This window comes from Triticum urartu, chromosome 5A, assembly GCF_056163025.1.
Source record: "Triticum urartu cultivar PI428250 chromosome 5A, HENAU_Tu73, whole genome shotgun sequence".
NCBI classification, from domain to species: Eukaryota; Viridiplantae; Streptophyta; class Magnoliopsida; order Poales; family Poaceae; genus Triticum; species Triticum urartu.
The window spans coordinates 105,374,663-105,391,975 of record NC_141877.1 but is presented as its reverse complement, the minus strand read 5'-3'; the positions used below and the strand labels follow the sequence as shown (position 1 = coordinate 105,391,975).

General features: G+C 51.4%; 1 pseudogene; it reads right to left on the bottom strand.

The window, feature by feature from the left end:
* The window catches only part of LOC147970484 (uncharacterized), a 44,360-nt pseudogene extending 27,724 nt beyond the window's left edge, over positions 1–16,636 (bottom strand).
* Between the last annotated feature and the right edge of the window lie 677 nt (positions 16,637–17,313).

Below are 17,313 nucleotides of genomic sequence, written 5' to 3'. Positions count from 1 at the left end.
GACTGCGATAAACAGCAGGTAGCCTACTAAATGCATCAAGATAAATGTGCTACAGCACTCAAACATAACAACAAAATACAAGGCAGGGATCCACTCATGATGCTTGACAAAAGATGACCACTGAGCTACGGCTAATACATCCATTAACAGGTTCAAACAAGCATGGCGAAAGTGCAAATGATAACAGGTTTCAAACTTAGTGAAATTAACACAAGTCTGGAATTTATCATCAGGAAGCACACTTTAGAGCATGAAAAGTACACGCTACAGGAACTTAACATGGCAAAGCAAGGCATGGAGTGAAGCTACTCAAAGCACTTAACAAAAGTCCCTTAGTGACCTTGAGCCAAAAGGGATCAGAAAATACAATTGCAAGCATGTGAACATGGCAAAAACATAAACATAAACAGATCGATGCACTCACTACAGAGCATGGCATGACAAACTAAGCATACACCTGTCAAGAATACATGGCATAGAAGCTAGACATGGCAAGAACAACAACATAGCATGCACGGACCAATAGCAACATCCTCAGCAAAATGGCTACCAAGTCAACAATCTGCCAGGATTCACGATATAGCAAAAGTAGAGCTCGATTGACTCAAGCTAGGGTGCTCCATAAATGCAAACAAAGACATGGATGGATAGAGCACCACAATGTTAACAAAACATCCTTACTGATCATCCTCAAAAGAGGCACGGATCACTAGGAAACAACATGAACATATGGCATACCGACAAAATCAGGACAATGACTTAGAGAAATTCTAAGTCCCTGAAATCAGCATTACCGATTACGCTACTTTGCAAGCTTGTGCTAGTCACCACAAATATCACAAAAATACATGGCAAGGACATCTTTAAAGATGGCATGGCATATAACAAAACACATGTAGAGATCAGGGTCATAGCATGCACACATTAATCATGGCAAAAATGACAAATATCTATTTGATGAAACAGATCTGGCAAAATTATCACATAGCCCTCTTCCAACAGCATTTCGGGCATCAAGATAAGCTCAAATGGAAATTATGCAATGAGATGAAATGATGTACTCGTCGAGGCGAACATTTTGATATGCTACACGCTCAAAACAGAGCTACGATGACAGAGTTATGATGTGTTGAAAAATGCAAAAAGATTAGGGTTCGGAGGGAAAACGTCAACCGAATTTTGGATCTGGATCTGGAGTTCCTCGCGAGCACTGTAGCAGTTGCGAAGCCCGAGGTTCTTCGGAGACCTGTCGCCGGAGAGGAAGAGCAGCGCGGCGGCCGGAGTTGCGAGGGAGGCCGGAGGGACTCGCCGGGAACGGATCCGGCCACGGGGACGCGGGACGGCGAGGTGGGGCAGCAACCGAGGCCTCGGGGCGGCGCGGGCGCGCTTGGCGAGGTGGACGGTGATGAGCCGGCAATGGCGCGCGGCGGCCTGAGCAGGGAGGCGGGCGGCGGCCGACGAAGAAGAAGCGAGCGCGGGCGTGCGGAGGCGGCGGCCCGGGCGCGCGGTGGAGAGGGCCCGATGCGGGCCGAGAAGGCCTCGCGCGGGAGGCGGCCGGCGACGCCACGTGGCACTCAGGGATTGGCCACGGTCGCCAGCGCGGGCGTGTCCGGCCGAAACGGACACGTCCGGCGGCACGGAGGACGAATTTTTAGGGTTTCGGGGGAAGAAGACCCGGGATTTTCGAGGGGAGGTCTATTTATAGAGGTAGAGGGAGCTAGGAAGCTCCAAATGAGGTGCGGTTTTTGGCCACGCGATCGTGATCGAATGACCGAGATGATGGAGGAGGTTTAGGTGGGTTTTGGGCCAAATTGGAAGGGTGTTGGGCTGCAACACGCACGAGGCCTTTTCGGTCCCTCGGTTAACCGTTGGACTATCAAACGAAGTCCAAATGGCACGAAACTTGACAGGCGGTCTACCGGTAGTAAACCAAGGCTGCTTGGAAAGTCTCGGTCCAATCCGGAAATGTTTAACGCCCACACACGAAAAGAGGTAGAAAGGGACACCGGGGAACATAGGAGCGCCGGAATGCAAAACGGACAATGGGGAAAATGCTCGGATGCATGAGACGAACATGTATGCAAATGAAATGCACATGATGACATGATATGCAATGCATGACACGCAAGCAATGACAAGGCAACAACAACGAAGAACTGGAGGACACCTGGCACTTCGGTCTCGGGGCGTTACAACACGTGTGGGACCGTATGAGAGACACGAGGCATGGACACAGAAAGGAGGAGAGGGAAGGTGCGTGTGTATATTGTAGGCAGACATCGCTGGATAGGTTTATCGATCGGTGTGTGTCGGAAAAGAGTTGTGGAGACTGTGGCAGAATGACCTAAAAAAAGAATTTGCGCAATGGATAGAATGCTAAGGGAGGGGGAGGGCGAGGAGGGCGTGTGCATGCTCGAGTGAAAGTTAGTGCTAGCTACAAATGTTAGAGGATTGTGTGGGTGTAAGAGACTAAGAAAGATGATAATTTTATATGAAAGTGGATTCATATATTTGAATAGGAGATCATAGTGTTATAAACATATGCATGCATGAATATAGCGGTGATACGTGTGCTGTGGTTTTGCACATGTTATACCATAATGTGATAATGCATGGTGTTTGCAACTCACAGCTAAATGTTGAACAATCTAAACCATACTATACATTGAAGAATCTCACATTTTATTTGAATTTGTGATAATGTGTGGCGTTTGCAGCTTGCAACTAAATATCGAACAATCTAAACAATACTATATATCAAACAATCTCACATTTTATTTGAATTTGTGGTAATGTGTGGCGTTGGCAACTCACATCTAAATACTTATAGGAGTAGGGGCGGGGCACCATACATTATGTGATAAACACATTATACATATGAGACATGGTTTAGATTATGAAGATCTAGCTAGAGCTTGAAATGTACTGCGATTTGAAATCAACATAAAGTGGATTCAAAAAATCGAGTTCGAGTTCATATAGTACACATAGTTCATATCTAACTCGACAGTAATCATGTGGTGTGCTGTGAAGATAATACACAAAAGATGGTTTAACTTGACAGTAATCATGATTGCAAATCTTATTAAAATAGAGAAACAAAGTCAAATGGTTTGACTTCACAACAATCATTATTGCAGATCTTATTCAAATAGAGAAATGAATTCAAATTTAGTTCATATTGAAGCAGTAGTATATATGTTTGGAATGCACTAAAACGTTCATTTGAGTAGCATAGCAGGTTGCATTATACACGTAGTGAAATATTTTAATTGAACATAACATGATTCAAAGTTTTGAATGACATTTTTAGTGCGAATTGATTTGGTACAGTACACGAGACTAGACTCTCTTGTGTGGTGCAAATTGATTTATTTTTGTTTTTTCATCGACGGAAGTGCGAATTGATTTGATACAGTACACGTTAGGATGTCCGGAAATTTCAACCCGCGCCTTGTTACCCCGAAATATTTAAGTTACTTTTTTGTCTCGTTGTGCTTCGAAAACTCCCTCCATCTCAACCCGCGCCTTGCTATCCCAAAATTACAACGCGCGCGAAAACTCCCACCTCCTGCGAAATCCTCACACGCGAGATGCCCGTGATACCCCTAAACCGAAAGAACCTCCTAGCACAAATTGGTGGGGATACTTCCATAACTTACCTCACATTTCGGACAAGCGGGTCCCTAAGCCATGGTTCCCTACTCCCCTCCCATCAGCCCACCCATTCGTACACTGAGGCCGCGAAAACCCGTGAAGCCCCACACCCTCCTCCGTCCACCACCCAGCTGGAGCCTCTTCCCCGACGACGTCGTCCACACCAACACATCGACGTCCCTCATCCATCGTACCAGATGAGGATCCATCGTCGATCTCGTCGTCACGCCGGTTCAGCCACCCCGCCTTCCACCTCCAAGGAGCTGCCCCGATGATGTCTACTACACAACCTTCTTGTAGACGTTGTTGCGCCTCCAAGTGCAGAGGTTTGTAGGACAGTAGCAAATTTCCCTCAAGTGGATGACCTAGGGTTTACCAATCCGTGGGAGGCGTAGGATGAAGATGGTATCTCTCAAACAACCCTGCAACCAAATAACAAAGAGTCTCTTGTGTCCCCAACACACCCAATACAATGGTAAATTGTATAGGTGCACTAGTTCGGCGAAGAGATGGTGATACAAGTGCAATATGGATGGTAGATAAAGGTTTTTGTAATCTGAAAATATGAAAACAGCAAGGTAACTAATGATAAAAGTGAGCACAAACGGTATTGCAATGCGTTGAAACAAGGCCTAGGGTTCATACATTCACTAGTGCAAGTTCCCTCAACAATAATAACATAATTGGATCATATAATTATCCCTCAACATGCAACAAAGAGTCACTCCAAAGTCACTAATAGCGGAGAACAAACGAAGAGATTATTGTAGGGTACGAAACCACCTCAAATTTATCCTTTCTGATCGATCTATTCAAGAGTCCGTAGTAAAATAACATGAAGCTATTCTTTCCGTTCAATCTATCATAGAGTTCGTACTAGAATAACACCTTAAGACACAAATCAACCAAAACCCTAATGTCGCCCAGATACTCCAATGTCACCTCAAGTATCCGTGGCTATGATTATACGATATGCATCACACAATCTCAGATTCATCTATTCAACCAACACAAAGAACTTCAAAGAGTGCCCCAAAGTTTCTACCGGAGAGTCAAGACAAAAACGTGTGCCAACCCCTATGCATAAGTTCACGAGGTCACGGAACTCGCAAGTTGATCACCAACACATACATCAAGTGGATCATTTGATATCCCATTGTCACCACAAATAAGCATGGCAAGACATACACCAAGTGTTCTCAAATCCTTAAAGATTCAATGCGATAAGATAACATCGAAGGGAAAATTCAATCCATTACAAGAGATTAGAGGGGGAGAAACATCATAAGATCCAACTATAATAGCAAAGCTCGCGATACATGAAGATCGTACCACCTCAAGAACACGAGAGAGAGATCAAACACATAGCTACTGGTACATACCCTCAGCCTCGAGGAAGAAATACTCCCTCCTCGTGATGGAGAGCACCGGGATGATGAAGATGGCCACCGGAGAGGGATTCCCCCTCCGGCAGGGTGCCGGAACGGGTCTAGATTGGTTTTCGGTGGCTACGGAGGCTTCTGGCGGCGGAACTCCCAATCTATTCTGCTCTTCGATGTTTGGGGGTATATGGATATATATAGGAGGAAGAAGTTGGTTAGGGGAGCCACGAGGGGCCCATGAGGGTGGGGGGCGCGCCCACGCGGGGCAGGCGCACCTCCCTGCCTCGTGGCCACTTCGAAGCTTCCCAGACATAGACTCCAAGTCTCCTGGATTGCTTCCGTTGAGAAAATCACGTTCCCGAAGGTTTCATTCCGATTCCGTTTGATATTCCTTTTCTTCGAAACCCTAAAATGGGCAATAAAACATCAATTTGTGCTGGGCCTCCGGTTAATAAGTTAGTCCCAAAAATAATATAAAAGTGTACAATAAAGCCCATAAACATCCAAAACGGGTAATATAATAGCATGGAACAATCAAAAATTATAGATACGTTGGAGACGTATCAGCATCCCAAAGCTTAATTCCTTCTTGTCCTCGAGTAGGTAAATGATAAAAAATAATTTTTGATGTGGAATGCTACCTACCATATTTATCAATGTAATTTTCTTTATTGTGGCAAGAATATTCAGATCCATAAGATTCAAGACAAAAGTTTAACATTGACATAAAAATAATAATAGTTCAATCATACTAACAAAGTAATCATGTCTTCTCAAAATAACATGGCCTAAGAAAGCTATCCCTACAAAATCATATAGTCTGGCTATGCTCCATCTTCACCACACAAAGTATTTAAATCATGCAAAACCCCGATGACAAGCCAAGCAATTGTTTCATACTTTTGGTGTTGTCAAACTTTTTCAATCTTCACGCAATACATGAGCGTGAGCCATGGATATAGCACTATAGGTGGAATAGAATGGTGGTTGTGTACAAGACAAAAAGGAGGAAGATAGTCTCACATCAACTAGGCATATCAACGGGCTATGAAGATGCCCATCAATAGATATCAATGTGAGTGAGTAGGGATTGCCATGCAACGGATGCACTAGAGCTATAAGTGTATGAAAGCTCAACAAAAGAAACTAGTGGGTGTGCATCCAACTTGCTTGCTCACGAAGACCTAGGGCATTTTGAGGAAGCCCATCACTGAAATATACAAGCCAAGTTCTATAATGAAAGATTCCCACTAGTATATGAAAGTGACAACATAGGAGACTCTCTATCATGAAGATCATGGTGCTACTTTGAAGCACAAGTGTGGTAAAAGGATAGTAGTATTGCCCCTTCTCTCTTTTTCTCTCATTTTTTGTGTTTTTTTATTTGGGCCTTTTCTCTTCTTTTCTTATGGCCTCTTTTTCTCTCTTTCTTTTTTTAATTTTTTGTTCAGAGTCTCATCCCGACTTGTGGGGGAATCATAGTCTCCATCATCCTTTCCTCACTAGGACAATGCTCTAATAATGATGATCATCACACTTTTATTTACTTACAACTCAAGAATTACAACTCAATACTTAGAACAATATATGACTGTCTATCAATGCATCCTGCGGTGTACCGGGATGTGCAATGACTCATGAGTGACATGTATGGAAGAATTATGAACGGTGGCTTTGCCACAAATACAATGTCAACTACATGATCATGCATAGCAATATGACAATGATGAAGCGTGTCATAATAAAGAAATGATGGAAAGTTGCATGGCAATATTGTCGGTGTACTAGAGTAGGGGTACCCTAGTATCCCGAACTTGTGCACGGGCAGTCGCAGCATCCCGCGGCAAGGCTTGCCGGGTGGCCGCCAAGGTCCTCCGTGGTTCCTTTGGAGCCATTCAAGAACAAAGTGTACAAGCTAAGAAGACAAGGCCCCGGCAAGAGGAGCTTGCCGGGAAGGCTATCAAAAGCATCCCAAGACCCCGGCAAGAGGAGCTTGCCGGGAAGGCCACCCAAGGCATTTCAAGGAACTTGCCGCGGCGCACCACGCGCCCCGGCAAGGCCCGGTGAGCGACAAGCTCCCGGACGCGACGAGACAACGTCGGCGGCAAGGCGCTTGCCGCAGCAAACCACCTCTCTAGGCCCGCGCTCCAGCACATCCACCAACGTGTCGCCCTCGGGCCCTTCCAGGCATACGTGGCGGGAGGCGTGCGGTGGCAAGCGGCGCTGACAAGATCGCCATCGTGGTGAACGGTGGCGTCCCTGGCGGTCCCTTTTCGCACTGTTTAGGCGACACAGACGGGCATTTATTGCCCTTGTCCCCTGCCGTCAGGGTTAGGTATGATACACTGTAGCAGGTAGCTGTACCTACCACAGCACTTTTCCATTTTTACCCTTTTCCTCCGTTGCCACCTGTCGGTGACCCCTTGAGCATATAAAAGGAGGCCTGTGTGCAACGTAGAGGGGGGTTCGGAGAACACTCACGCTCAGTCTCGCTAGCTGCTGGTGTGTACTGTAGCACTCTACGCTCCCGAGCAAGAAATCAATACAAACCACAAAGCAGGAGTAGGGTTTTACGCATCCGTGCGGCCCGAACCTGGGTAAATCGCTCGCGTGCATCGCCTCGATTTGCTCTTTGCGCGATCTCCGCCCCCGCCGAACCGAAAGGGACCCGGTCCACCAGTCCCATAGGTGCCCGTGGATCAGTACCCCGGCATCTTTGGCGCGCCAGGTAGGGGGCGTCGAAGTTGTGTGAACCAGATCCGGCGTTCTCGCGAGCTAGATCTCCATCATCTTCATCAACATGCCACCGAAGAAGAAGGTTTCGGAGGCAGCTGCTCCGTCCGCACCGAGCCCACCATCACCGGAGCAAACGGCTGATGGGGCGGGCACCGGCGGAAGAACGCGCGTTGACGAGGGAGCTCACGGTGCCGCCAGGTCCAAGGACAAGGCTGCGCTGCCTACCGGCGGCGTAGCCGGTTCCCACAACGACCGGGCGCACTCCAAGACCTCGGTGTCCGTACATGCACCGCGTCCGTCTCAGGAGGCGCGGGACCGGCAGCGTCATGGTACTCATGGTACCATGCGCTCGCTAGATCAAGATTGAGCTGGTGGATCTCGGAGTGCTCAAGACCACCATGTACGCCAACATGCTGGCACGAGCGAGGCACGGTCGCCTGGACGGGATACTGCTCCTTCTAACGTGGTTAGAAGTCCGAGCGTATCCCGCTCCTCGCACCGTTCGCCACCGCCACCCGCCACTGCAGCAGAAGCTTTGGCGCGAGCTCAGCTGCTCCTAGATTACCCTCCAACGGCGGACAAGATCGACGACTGGAGGGCCACCATCCAGAGTCTCATCAGCTTCGCCAACGGCGACTCTCCACGGCAGCCGAACACGTCTCAGCCGCGGCAAGCCAGCCAGGCACGAGCCGGAGACGACAAGACTGGTGGGGGTGCAACTACTGTGCACTCTCCGCCCCGAAGGCCAAGATCGCCGACTCGCCGGGTCCACCTCTACAGCGACTCCACCGCGTCGTCAGATCCACGAGCTCGTCGCGATCAGCGCCAAGTTCTTCAAGAACGACAACAAGAAGACGCTCGTACTCGCATTGAGCACCGAAGAGAAGCGCGGCGTCAATCAGACCAGCGCGCTGGGCCCTCTGTTGACATGCATGCGCCAGGGGAACCAGGCGACTTGCCGTACGCGGTAGGTTGCCCTGCGTTCACTCGTGAGCTGCGGCAAGTCCAGTGGCCCAGTACGAAGAATTTCAAACCAGATGTACCAGAGAAGTACGACGAAAAGTCGCATCCGTCGGAGTATCTACACCATCGCGGTGCAGGCTGCTGGGGGGCGGGACGACAAGATCCTTGCCAACTACTTCCCGTTGGTGCTCAAGCCCAACGTCAGGTCCTGGCTCATGCACTTGCCGGACAACTCCATATCCTCCTGGGCTAATCTATGCCATCAGTTTGTCGGTGCCTTTACAGGCGGCCACAAACCTCATGGCCAAGAGAGTGATCTTCATCTGCTCGTCCAGAAGGAAGGAGAGCCCCTGCGCAAGTACATTCAGAGGTTCAGCCGTGTACAATACAACATCCCAGACGTCCACCCCGCCGCGGTCATCAGTGCGTTTCATCAGAACGTGCGTAACCGCAGGATGCGGGAGGAGATGGCGATGTGCAGGATCAGAGACGTCAGTGAGCTATATGCCCTGGCCGACAAGTGTGCACGCGCTGAGGAAGGGAGGAGACTCCCCGGAGAGAATGCAGGAGCGGGAGGATCTGACAGCGAAGATGCTGCCCCGGCAAAGAAAAACCGGCGGCGGAACAGGAAGAAGAAAGGCAAAGAGGTGCTAGTCGTTGAGCAGTCCGACAACGAAGGTGGCGCCAAGCACGCCAAGGTTGGTAGCTCCGGCAAGGAGATTGCCGTGTGCGCCAACTGCCAGGCTATGGCGGTCGCCGACAAGCAGGATGGCTCCGACAAGCAGTACTGTAAGATTCACCGCACCAAGGGCCATGACCTCCAGAGCTGCAAAAAGGTCGAGCAGCTTGTCCAGCAACAAAAAGCTGAGTACGAGCGACGCGACAAGGAGAGGGCCCAAGGAGGTGCTGGAGAATACGGCAAGAAGCGCGCCGGCCGGGGAGGACGCCGCGGCAAGGCCAAGCAGCGGCAAGGAGACATACCTCCCCGCGGCCGCGACAACGATGAAGACGACGACGATGAAGACATGGATGATGTTGAGACCAGCGAGCAGGAGTTTCAGAAAGCCACAGAGGTTTTGTGCATTGACGGCGGTGCTTCTCTGCATACTTCACACCGCCAACTCAAGCAGTGGGTGCGGGAAGTCAATGCAGCGGAACCACCTGTCGAATCGTGCAAACTTCTGAAATGGTCCAGCACGCCTATCATCTTTGATATTGAGGACCACCCTGATCGCACAACTGCGGTCGGGTGCTTGCCAATGTTGGTTTCACCAACTATCCGCAACCTCAAGGTCACTAAGATGCTAGTTGACGGTGGGGCTGACTTAAACCTGATCTCCTCTGCTGTACTCCAGAAACTCCAAATCCCTGACAGCGAGCTCGAAGAGACCGGCACATTCCAAGGAATTAACCCGGGAAGGAGCAAGCCGAAGGGGAAAGTCACGCTGCCAGTAACATTTGGCAGCGAGCTGAACTTCAGGACTGAGAGGGTCACATTCGACGTTGCCGATATTCCATTGCCTTACAATGGGATACTTGGCCGTCCAGCACTCGCCAAGTTCATGGCGGCCTCTCACTACGCATATAACATGCTGAAGATGCCAGGCCCGATAAGCGTCATCTCTGTCCCCGGCGACAAGAAAGATGCCCTTATCTGTGCCGACAAGATCTACCGGGAAGCAGCAGCGGCAACAGATCACAAGTCACTTGCCGCTGAAGCTCCCGGGGGGAAGAAGACCAAGCCCGGCAAGAGTTCTGATGCCCACTCCGGCAAGCGCACCTCTTCGCAGTGCTGCGCTGCCGTCGAGGACGCACCATCGAGCTCCGCCGGCAAGTGTAAGAAGATGATGGCAGCTCCACTAGAGACGAAAAAGGTGCCCGCCAAGGAGGAAGGCACTGGTGGTACCTTCACCATCAGTGCCACTCTCGACCCTAAATAGGAAAGCGCGCTCGTTGCTTTCCTGCGGGCGAATGTCGACGTGTTTGTGTGGCAACCGTCTGACATCCCCGGTGTTCCCAGGAAAGTGATTGAGCACCACCTTGCCGTTTGTCCTCATGCGCGGCCCGTCAAGCAGAAGGTCAGGAAGCAGGCAGTGGAGCGCCAAGAATTCATTGCAGAAGAAATCAAGAAACTAGAAGCAGCAGGCCTTGTCAGAGGAGTGCTCCATCCTACGTGGTTGGCCAATCCTGTAGTCGTGTGCAAGGCAAACGGGAAATGGAGACTTTGTATCGATTTTATCGATGTTAACAAAGCTTGTCCCAAAGACCCATTTCCTTTGCCGCGCATTGACCAGATTGTTGACTCCACAGCCGGATGTGATTTGCTTTCATTTCTTGACGCATACTCAGGATATCATCAGATCTTCATGGCAGAAGAAGATGAGGAGAAGACTGCATTTATTACTCCATGTGGCATGTATTGCTTCGTACGAATGCCTTTCGGACTAAAAAAATTCTGGTTCAACATTTGCAAGAGTAGTCCATGTCGCTCTTGAGCCGCAGATACATAGAAATGTGGAAGCATACATGGATGATATAGTGGTCAAGAGCAAGGACAGAGCAACCCTGATTCAAGATTTAGACGAGACCTTTGCGGATCTGCGCAAGATCAGCCTCAAGCTCAACCCAGAAAAGTGTGTGTTTGGAGTTCCCTCCGGCAAGCTTCTCGGGTTCTTTGTGTCTCAATGGGGAATTGAAGCCAATCCCGACAAGATCAAGGCCATTGAGCAGATTGAAGCACCAAAGCGCGTCAAGGATGTACAAAGACTTGCCGGTTGCGTGGCTGCTCTCAGCAGGTTTATCTCTAGGTCTGCTGAGCGCGCCCTACCCTTTTTCAAATTATTGAAAAAGACAGGTCCAATGAGATGGACTCCAGAAGCGGAGGCTGCGCTGCAAGACTTGAAGAGATACCTGTCCTCCCCTCCAATACTTGTCGCACCTAAGCCACAAGAGAAGTTGCTGCTGTACATAGCGGCAACCAATCAAGTGGTTAGTGCTGCGTTAGTAGCAGAGAGGGAGGCAGACGACAAGCTAGCAACCACGGCAAGCGCATCCAGCGACAAGCAGGGCGCTCCCCCGACAAGCTCTGGTCCCGACAAAGATAAATCTGCGCAGATGCGAGAAGAGATACAGAAGAAAATGGTGCAGCACCCAGTTTACTTTGTCAGCTCCCTTCTGCAGGGGGCTAGGTCAAGGTACTCTGGCGTGCAGAAATTGCTTTTCGGCCTTCTCATGGCCTCGAGAAAGCTGCGCCATTACTTCCAAGCACATGAGATCACAGTTGTCACTCGCTTTCCGCTGAAGAGGATACTGCAGAATCCAGAAGCGACAGGCAGGATTGTTGAGTGGGCACTGGAACTGTCAAGCTTTGGCCTCAAGTTTGAGAGCACTTCAACTATCCAGAGCAGAGCATTGGCAGAATTCATAGCAGAATGGACGCCAACACCAGATGAAGAAATTCCAGAAACAAGCATCCCCGTCAAGGAAGCAAGCAAAGAGTGGCTGATGTACTTTGATGGTGCCTTTTCGCTGCAAGGCGCCGGCGCTGGTGTGCTACTTGTCGCACCCATCGAAGAGCACCTCAAGTACGTAGTCCAGATGCAGTTTCCCAAGGAGCAAGCGACAAACAATACTGCAGAGTATGAGGGCTTGCTTGCCGGTCTCCGGATCGCGGCAGACCTTGGGATCAAGAAGCTCATTGTCAGGGGTGACTCACAGCTCGTCGTCCGCCAAGTAAACAAGAATTATCAGAGTCCGTTGATGGAAGCTTACGTCGACGAAGTGAGAAAGCTAGAAGAGCACTTTGACGGCCTACAGATGGAGCTTGTTCCAAGAGCTCAGAACGCCATTGCAGATGGCCTCTCAAAGTGCGCTGCACTTAAGTTACCTGTGGAACCAGGGATCTTTGTGCTCAAGCTGACTCAACCGTCCGTAACACCATCAACTGGACAGAGAAAAAAGAGGAAGTTGGTTTCTGGTGACTATTTTCCGGCAGAGCTTCCCGAAGCCGCCGCCAAGAAGGTCCCCAAGATCAACGCCAAGAGCGCTACGGAGCAGTTTGCTCCGGCAAGCCCTAGGGTTTGTTCCGTTGAAGCAGAAGCTCCCGGCAAGTTTTGCTCCGGCAAGCTTGCCGGGGAACGTCACGCTCTGGTAGAGCCGCAGGTTCTTGCCGTAGAAGCGGATGTTCCCGCAGCAGTCCCCAAGATCAACACCAAGAGCGCTGAGGAGCAGTCTGCTCCGGCAAGCCCTAGGGTTTGCTCCGTTGTAGCAGAAGCTCCCGACAAGTTTTGCTCCGGCAAGCTTGCCGGGGAACGTCAAGCTCCGGCAGAGACCCAGGTTCTCGCCGTAGAAGCGGACGTTCCCGCAGCCGCAGATTCGCCTTTAGTCCTTGTTGTCGAGCCACAAGCTCCAGCATGGGCGCAGCAGATTGTCCATTTCCTTCAGACAGGAGAACTTCTCGAAGAGCAAGAAGAAGCGGAAAGAGTAGCCCGGCAGTCAAGTATGTACCTGTTTGTCGACAAGACACTGTACAGAAGAAGACTCAATGGCGTGAAATTGAAGTGTATTCACCGGGAAGATGGACAAAAGCTGTTGGCAGAGATACATGGAGGCATATGTGGTCACCACATTGGCGCAAGAGCACTTGTCGGCAAAGCATTCCGGCAAGGTTTCTTCTGGCCAACAGCCCTCCAGGATGCAACTGCACAAGTAACCAAGTGTGAAGCGTGCCAGTTCCATTCCAAGCAGATACACCAGCCAGCTCAAGCTCTCCAGACGATCCCTTTATCCTGGCCATTTTCGGTCTGGGGGCTCGACATCCTCGGCCCCTTTCCCCGAGCTGTCGGGGGCTTTGAGTACTTGTACGTTGCAATCAACAAGTTCACAAAGTGGCCGGAAGTGGAACCAGTGAGGAAGGTGACAGCACAGTCAGCAGTCAAGTTCTTCAGGTCGATTGTTTGCCGCTTCGGGATCCCTAACAGGATAATCACCGACAACGGTACACAATTCACGAGCCGCACCTTCATGCAGTACGTTCAAGATCTTGGCGCCAAGGTCTGCTTCGCTTCTGTTGCTCACCCGAGAAGCAACGGTCTGAAGTGCTGCGCGGGCTCAAGACCAGAACTTTCGACAAGCTGCACAAGTGCGGGAGAAACTGGATCGAGGAGCTGCTGGTGGTTCTTTGGTCGATCAGGACGACGCCAAATCGAGCCACTGGTCAGACACCTTTCGCTCTAGTCTATGGAGTAGAGGCAGTTATCCCCACGGAACTCGTATATGGGTCACCTCGAGTGCTCGCTTATGATGAGCTTGAGCAAGAGCAGCTGCGACAAGATGACGCGCTGCTCCTTGAGGAAGACCGTCTTCAGGCTGCTGTGCGAGCTGCTCACTACCAGCAAGCTTTGCGCCGCTACCATAGCCGCAAAGTTAATGCCAGAAGTCTCGAGGAAGGCGACCTTGTTCTTCGGCGCGTTCAGTCCGCCAAGAATTCCAACAAGTTGACGCCGAAGTGGGAAGGCCCTTACCGGGTGAAGCGAGTCACTAGGCCTGGCGCTGTCCGCCTTGAGACCGAAGATGGCATTCCGGTGAGCAACTCCTGGAACATTGAGCATCTTCGTAAGTTTTACCCGTAAGGCACGGTTGTCGGAACCTGTTCCGGCAACCACCTTTTGTACAAGTCTTGCCGCTGTTGCATGTAATCCTTTGTACAAAGCCGGGCGCAGACCTCGTGCATAAGTAAAACTCATGTGCCCCGCACATTTTGTCGATTTCATGCTTTATATTTTTTGGCATATATGATCTGACATTTTGTGCAGCACCTATTCCACGGTAAGCAATAACGAGCCGTCAAGGCCCATATCTGTATTGTCTCTTCTTTCTTTCTGAAAGCAAGGTTCCCCTCGCCCACAAGTTTGCCGGGGGGGAAAGGAGAAGACGATGGTATGGACCAGGCGTCGTTCAAGAAAGCTTCGCCTTGCCGGGAAGCAAACAACAGAAAAGCTAAGTTGCCAAAGTTTGAGCAATCAAATTTTTTAAAATTTTAAGTTATCTCCCTTGAACGACCGCACTTTGTATGCAAAACCTGTGCGCGGAGGAACCAACTCGTAGCTAGTTGCGCCCTTACTTTGTTTCGAGTCCGCTCAACAAATTAAGTGAGCTGCTAGCGCCCTTACTTTGTTTCGAGTCCGCTCAGCAACTTAAGTGAGCCGCTAGCGCCCTTACTTTGTTTCGAGTTCGCTCAGCAACTTAAGAGAGCTGCAACTAGTCGTGACAAGGTTTCTTGCCGGTAGCAGCACCGCCGGCAGGCCGCTGACGTCCCGCACTCAGTGCTCACGGCTAAGGTGCCTGCACCGGCAAGTTCCCTAAAAGCGTAGGGTTAAAAGACATACAAAGGGAGGGATCAAGTAAAGGGAATAACATTGCAGTCATTCCATCAAACAAAGCTATATTACAAAGATAGCTTGTCGCAGCTCTAATAGATTGTTTTCATGACATGATAAACAGCGACAAGGAAAGAAGAAATGGGCGGCCTAATCTACGCGATCGCCTTCGACCCTCTTGATCCCGCTCACCTTGTCCACAATGGGTGCGACAAGGGCCTTGAGCTCCTCCAGATCAGCTTTCGGCGGCAAGGTCCTGAGGATGTTGGTGAGGCGGAGGCCCGGATTGCGGAAGGCCACCTTCGTCAACACTTTCTGAAGAGCTCCCACGTAGATCTTGCGCAATTTGTCGGCCAGCTGCTTGGGGATCCTCTCCCGGAGTCGCTGGAGGGCCGTCGCCACACCCTTGAAGAACAGGACGAGCTTGGCGCTGGGTTGGAGGTTGTCGTCGGAGGGATACCCAAGATCTTCCATCCCCAGCTGCGCCAGCTCCTTGTCGATATCTGTGGCGGCGTTCACTAGACTCTCCGTCCAGTGCGTCACAGTCTCCCTGAAGGTGTTCTGGGCGGCGGCAGCGCTCTCCAGCAGCGCCTTGTCGGCCTTGATTTCCTCCTTCAAGGCCGCCTCCCGCTTCTTGGCGCTGTCCAGAGTCTTGGTCAAAGTGGTTAGCTTCAACTCAAGATCCACGTTGGAGACCTTGGCGGCGCTGAGCTCTCTGCCCTTCTCGGCGAGATCGGCTTCGAGCTGCGCCACCTTCGTCTTCAACTCCTCCTTGGCGGCCTCGGCGGCGGCGGCGGCGTCCTCTGCTTGTTTGAGGGCTCCACTGAGCTTTTCCTCGCGCGAGGCAAGCTCCTCCTCGTGGGCGTCGAGATTGACCTTCCGCTGCGCCAGCTCGCCCTCCTCCGCGGCTAGCTTCACAGCGGCAAGTCGCTGCAGCTCTTCGGCTTCGGCCTTCTCGAGGAGAAAGGCCTTCTGCGCTTCAGCGAGCTGCTCCCGCTCCTCCGCCAGGGATCGGACGGCTTCCCGGTGGAAACCCCCGAGCTCTTCCGCGCGTTTTTCAATGTCTGCTCCCGCCTTCACGACAAGCGCCTCGCGGGACTCCAGCTTGGCTTGCCGCGCGCGATAGAGCGACATCAACTTTCGCAGCAGCCGCTCTTCTTCGGGCTCGTTGCTGCTGCTGCTTGGCGCGTTGACCAGCTTCAACCCCGCGGAGGCAAGCACTTCTCCATCGAAGATCTCCCCCTCGACTGGCGCCCTGGAGCTTGACGCCCAGGGGAGGTTGATGAAGACGCCTTCGCCGGCCTTCAAGTAAACGCCCGGCTGGGGCTCCTCGGTGCTTGGCGCTGCGGCTTCGGCGGACGGGTCGGTGGTCGGTGTAGCGCCAGGCGCTCCTGCGGCCTCTGGGCCGTCAGTACGATCGCCAGATCCCTCGCCAGTCGCCGCAGCGCCAGCCTTGGCGGCCTCGGCGCCGGCGGGATCACCCGCGCCGGCTACGTCCTCGGCGGCGACCTCGGTCTCCATCCGCTCCGCAGCAGATGGGTCTGACAGCCGGCAAGGGGAAAAGAGTCAAGCAAAATCCAGCAAAAACTCAAGAAGATCAAAAGAAGAAGAACCCAAGGGAAGTTTTGAAGCAAGAGGAGTACCTGCACCAGGCTCTGCAGTAGTGGTCTCCGCTGTCGGGGGGCCGCTGGTGCTGTCCCTTGCCGGAGAGCCCTCCCTTGTCGGAGACTTCTCCCTTATCGGGAAGCCCTCCCTTGCCGGAGAGTTTTCCCTTGTCGGGGAATTCTCCCTTGGCTCCTGGTGGGTCCGCTCGGCTCCTACACAAGTCAACAAGCAGATATCAGCAAAGACAAGTACCCATGCGCGCCTCGCCGCGGAAAGTAATTCACACACTTACGCTGGGGGCTGCCCTGGAGGAAAGTCGCCGGCTCCCGCAAGGTTGTCTCGGGCGCGCCACCTGCTATCGCAGTGGGCTCGTCCTCGATGATGATCACCGGGGCCTTAGCTCTCTTTGCCGCTCTCTGGGCCAGAGTCCTAAAGAGGAACAGATTCAGGGAAAAGCAAGTGAGAAACAAGACCAACAGCAAGAATTAAAGAAATGCAAGTACAGCAAGAGAAGCTTACTCTTCTTCTTCTTCCTCGTCAAAGCTGAACGCGGAGAAGTCGAAGTCCGGCGCGCGCCCGGCATGAGGAGGCGG